Raw genomic sequence first — 5,863 nt, forward strand, 5'->3', positions numbered from 1 at the left:
AGACGTCGTAGTGAAATCACCTGAGAACTAAAGGTGAGGAAGGCGTTAATTGCATCATTATTGATAGGTTATCCAAACCTAATCATTTTCATTAATTAATAAACAGTTTGTCCAATAGGTGAGTTAGTTACTGCTTGAAGAAAAGGCGGTACATCATCAGATCCAAAAATTGATTGTAAACACTACGCCATAAGTGGGATATTATAATTCCTAAATGGTGTTACAATAGGCCCCAAAAGCGTTACAACATGTGTATTGTAACACCAGGGGGCATTACGTATACGAGTATTACAATAGACACCCTCATGTAACACTGCACTGATCTATTGTAACAGAGAGGAAAATGTTACAATAGACAACTACTGTAACACTAAAAGGCCCAAATATAACGCAAAATGAGTGATACAAAATCTTGATCAAGATTGCATAAGTGAGACCCACTAGTGGGGCCTATACAACCTATTGTAACAGTCAGTTTTATCTATTGTAACACAAACTTTTTATAATTAATCAACACTAGCATATGTAATTTAACAGTATATATAATCATATATTACACTAGAACAGGGGCAAATGTAACCGTTAATTTTTTTTAATATATAATTAATTTAAAAAACAATCTTATTAGCAACAAAACACCAAAGTTTCCATACATAATAGTGTTACTATTCAAACCATACTACTAAATAATAAGAGTGTCAACTCCATACCATACTACTACTACTTTACATCCAAAATAGGCCCAACATCAACTACTCACACCCCCTACACATATCACAACTACTTTTATGTCTAATACGACTTCTGCTTGAACTACTGCTTCTATGAGTGACACGCGGAGGGCTTCCACTAACACCTCGACTTCGGCTTATGCTCCTGCTCCTATCAGGGGGTCATGCTTCTGCTAAGGCTCATGTTGGGGCTTTTTTTCATGCTTGTTTTTGGACTAAAAATTTTTCAGCTCAATATCCCTGTAACAAATTTAGAAATATATAAAAAAGCATTAAAAATAGATAAATATAAGTTTGCACTGCTTCCTGACAAACTAAATAGATAAATATAAGTTTGCATTAGATTTGTCACTATTATAATACACTACATACTGAAACTTTATTCACAATTCCATCGTAGAATTCTACCAGGGCTCTTTTTCCGTACTGATAGTATCAATTAAACAAGTTACTGTATAATTAGATGGCTTTCCTCAGACTCACATTTTGTATAATCTTCTATTACCTAGCGAGCACCACTTCATTAAAAAAATTATATTTGTGGCAGCCTGACCAGCACCACTCCTAGGAGTAGTAAGTGGGTAACTAGTTGTTCAAGACCTATAAATTCACCATACCTTGACACCCCTGACAGCAATGAACATGTTACCTATCAAAGACCAGCTCTTGCTAGTATTACTTTAATTTTTCCAAAAAAATTGTTATGTAAAAATGTAATAAAGGCGATAAAAAGTTAAAACACACATACACACAGGATATCACTTCTCAAATATAAGTGACTAGTTGAATGTTTAAGGGACAATTGTTACTCAATCGCTCATGACTCAAATTAATTGAATGATTATAGAACTACCAATATCAGGCACCATACAGAAAACCAACAATACATATGACTTTTCTAATATTACATGCATAATTGATTATAATAGCTCAAACAGGAAGGCATATCCTGCATGAAAACATATGTAATAAGAAACTAAAATTATTCCTAGATTTTTTGTTAGAATTGTACATATGAATCGCCTGATTTGAACAGCAGAGCCTGCAAGTGCATGTAACAACCTGATCAAACTAAGTACAGGAAAGGAGAAAAAGTAGGTAACTTACAGCAACAATGCCATCTCTAGCAGATAAAACAAGGATGTCAGCACCGGAAACAACTCCAGGGCACTCTCTGTCCACAGCTTCTTAATAGTTTCAATATATCTGAAATTTCCGAGGCCAAAGCTCCTGTCTGTTTCTTTCTCAGACAGAGTCCTCCTTGTTGAGTCCAGCAACAATGAAGCATCACATCTCTGAAATTACCCACAAAAACATAAATTAGGAAAAAAGCTCCTGTCATGTTTGCAGGCTGTCTTCCCGACTCATTACATTTTCATAAAACACTAGAGATCCATATCACTATATTTTCTAATAATAGTTTAATAGATCATGTGAAGAAACAGACATAACCAACATTGGATAGACAGACAATTGTCATATTTGACCAGGTTCATAACCTTTAACAAAACTTCAGTCAGAATACTTTTATTTCATGATTTATTGTTATATTTCTAGCAATTTGTACACCAGCCTGCAAAAATTTCACAAAGAACTCAATAAACTGAGAAAGTCAAATCTGGAAACTAATGGAAGAGAAAAAAGGAATAAGTGAATCCAATGGAAGGAAACCAATGAACTTTAACAACTCAAAGGATAAAATGACAGTACATTCATGTTCTGATTTCCAAGATCAAACCTGTAGAAAGATTTAGTAAAAACAAATATAAAAAGACTGATATTTAAGGATAGTTTTTGCAGCAAAGAGTCAAGTAAAAAAGTATATGATGAAACTGTTCTGCTCGAGATAAATATTGCAGACTTCGAAAAACATATACCTTTTTGAATATTGCAGGAGATAAATTTGCTTGGACTAAGGATGGAGAATTTGGTCGTCAAACGCTTGCAGGAGTAAACCCTTGTGCAATACAGTTAGTTAAGGTACACAAATTCTGCTGAAACATCAAATCTTTTCTATATTAGAACAAGTCGAATCAGTTTATTAATATTATAGCAGTATGTACTAATACCCTCGAGTATTCTCTTGATGATAATCTGAGAGAAAGCATATAGGAATGAGATTATCTGTAGTTCAAATTGATAATGAGCTTTCTAAATCATAATTGTATATGTGCACATATGTAAAGTCACTTCTAATACTTACAAAATGTGCAAGAATGGCCTTTAAGAAGTAATCTTCCTCGCGAGTACTGTGCACAACCAGAATCTGCAATCACTAAAGAATTGATGGAATCCACAGACTCAACCAGGCATTTATGTGAGAAGGTAATTTGTTCATAATATCTTGCAGGGAATAATTAATTGGGTTCTCAACAAAAGATGGCTTCGTCCTTGATTATAACCACCGTCTCATGCACATCAATAGCTATCTCGTTCACAGTGGTTAGCTGAAAATCATCTTCAACCTGTCCCATATTAAAAAAAAAAAAGATTACTCCCTGTTAATTTCATATACAAATTATTATTATACAAAAGAAATCAGGACTCCTGAGCCGCGGTAACACATTAAATAGAAAACATGATAAAAATAATTTGTTACAAGTGTATATATCAACTAATAACATACCTTGAGATTGAAAGAATAGAGGACCCTATGATCAACGGTTGTGATGTTTAAATGAAGAATGGTTAGGCCCATTGATTGAAACCTACTAACCATCTTGGAAAGTTGCTTGGGTTGTCTTATGGATAAAATCTTGACGTTTGCATGGATTTTCACCATTGTTACTTCAATGTTTGCTTCTGCCTAGGACTCTGATAAGTTATTTTGGCTACTGGTTTGATGAGTTGAGTACTGTGGGAATGCAAAGAAATTGTCAAAAAGTATTGAATCATACTCATCTTGATCATTCTTGTCTTTTAGCTTTTGAGATTCCATGTATTGGAGGTGTTGTTCAAGCTCTTTCACATAATTAATAGCACCCGCAACTATTGATCCTCGGTCACCCTAATCATAACAAAACAAGATAATTAAACATAAAGTAATTAGTTAATACTAATTGGACCTAAATTGCGATTTGATTAGCTAGTTTTTGACTTTTTTTCACCTACATATGTCTGGCTAATTATGGCATTAGGAAATTGATTTGCCGTTAATATATTTAACCTTTATGTGCACAAAGGGACAATTAACGACAAATTTTTGTTACATACCTACCAAATTATAGAAACACACACACATAATGCATACATATCAGCTACTTTATATAAAAGCCGGGATGCCAAAATAAGGTATAGCCACTGATTTGGACATGAATAAATTAGTAATCACATAACTGTCTGTGTGCATAACAGTTGAGAAGGTAATTCTAAAATTAATAAGTGGCATCATATGGTTATATAACCTACTAATTCCATAGACTCAACCAGGAATTTACATGTTCTGTAACCAGAGTTCTTTGCTGATTATTACTGTATGCAAGCTATAATAGAGAAAAGGCTTTTTGTTATAATAGATTAATAAACTAAATTAATCTCACTCAATTGAAATATGATAACTTGAAGAAGATATTAACCACTACATCTAAATTTAAACATATCGACAAAAACATCATTACAAGAATAGGTAAATAAACTTTTACCAACTACAAAAGTATCCCCACAAACTGAAATAAACTGAAAAATACTTACAATTTAGGACTCGATATGTGTTGAGGACTCGATTAATTTATGTATAGAGCTCAATTGTTGTTTTAGAATATCAATTACACCTTATAGAGCTAAAATTAGGGCATCCTTTATACCCGTTGTGCACAACTTATAAAGAAAATTAGGTTTTCTCGATTCGTGTGTAATTGAGAGATATAGAAGATGAGAGAAGTGTGTCTGGGTGGGAGGGTGTGTCAAGAGTGAGGATTAGGGGGAGAGGAGAGGGAAAATAGAGAGATGCTAGCGGGGTGAGACGAGAGACAGGGTCGGGTCCTGGTGAGAAGAAGGGGGTGAGTGGAGGAAAAGAAACAAAGAGGAGAAATATACCGCCCATTTTTCACTAAAGTACGGGTCATTTTCGTTTACGAGGAAAATATACCGCCCATTTTTCACTAAAACGTGTATAATTTAATTTATTTTTATTTTTTTATTATTTTATTAAATAAAAAAACTAAAAAAAGTGACTTATATTTATGTACAATAAATTTTATAATAATATATATTACATTCTTGATATATTAATAATCCAAAATATAATTTTAATACTAATTATAATAATATTTTTACTTAAATATTTTTAAAAGTTAAAAAAGTAACTATTGTAACACTAGGTTCTGGTGTTACATATGGTGCAACACCGGCGATTCTCTGTAACAATAATTTATAACTATTGTAACACTAATTTTGAGGTGTTACAATAGGACAAAAATTTCTTAGCTAATTTAACGCTGCTTGTAACACTTGTATCACAGTTGCCCACTTATGGCGTAGTGAAATGATCAATATTATTTGATTTGAGATTTGACAGGAGTATTCAGAATACGATGAATTATGTCGAATCAGAATAATATATACCACTCCTAAATGAACGGGAACTAAATAAAGCAGAGTTAAAGGATGGGAATTTGGCTCAAACTCGATAACTCAAGGAATTCAAATATGATAATATGGCACAAAGAAAGAATAAACGTTACATGTGACCAGACGTCAAGGAAAGCAGTGCAGTCAGTTTTGTATGAGAACTTCTTAGAACCAGAATAAAAGATGATATGGGTTAGAATATGCTGCTGATACCTCCAGGTTAGTGAATTTTTTTCTAGATAGTAAGAGCTTTTCGCTCGGTAAATATACTCGATTGTGATTTAAGGAAAATAAGATATGGTGATAAGTTGGTGCGTCAACCATATCCAGTCAAGATTTCCTCATTAATTCTTAATTCTAGAGTAAATTTGAGAACGTTAGAAATCGAATACGTCATGGTTTCAGTATATCATTCACAGATGGACAAGAAGATTAAGGGAGCAATTAAAGAGCCTCGAAAGCGATTGGAAGCGATTACAAACTAGGTTAATTGAACAAAGAAACATGTGGGAATGAAGTTCAACAACCAGTAACTATTGAAAACGTTCATGAGCACGAATTAC

General features: G+C 33.2%; 1 long non-coding RNA gene across 9 annotated transcripts; it reads right to left on the reverse strand.

Annotated features, from left to right (window-relative positions):
• Positions 1-572: 572 nt before the first annotated feature.
• On the reverse strand, positions 573-4,748 carry LOC141712187 (uncharacterized). Of its 9 annotated transcripts, XR_012571544.1 has the most exons (8): positions 4,422-4,746; positions 3,358-3,738; positions 2,935-3,196; positions 2,609-2,725; positions 2,442-2,469; positions 2,231-2,304; positions 1,839-2,026; positions 573-971 (listed from the first exon to the last, which is right to left on the reverse strand). It is a non-coding gene; the product is annotated as an uncharacterized LOC141712187 (long non-coding RNA). The 9 variants fall into 9 exon arrangements; XR_012571541.1 differs by having other exon boundaries at positions 1,839-2,304; positions 4,422-4,747; XR_012571545.1 differs by lacking the exon at positions 2,442-2,469.
• Between the last annotated feature and the right edge of the window lie 1,115 nt (positions 4,749-5,863).

This window comes from Apium graveolens, chromosome 3, assembly GCF_009905375.1.
Source record: "Apium graveolens cultivar Ventura chromosome 3, ASM990537v1, whole genome shotgun sequence".
In the NCBI taxonomy this organism is placed as follows: Eukaryota; Viridiplantae; Streptophyta; class Magnoliopsida; order Apiales; family Apiaceae; genus Apium; species Apium graveolens.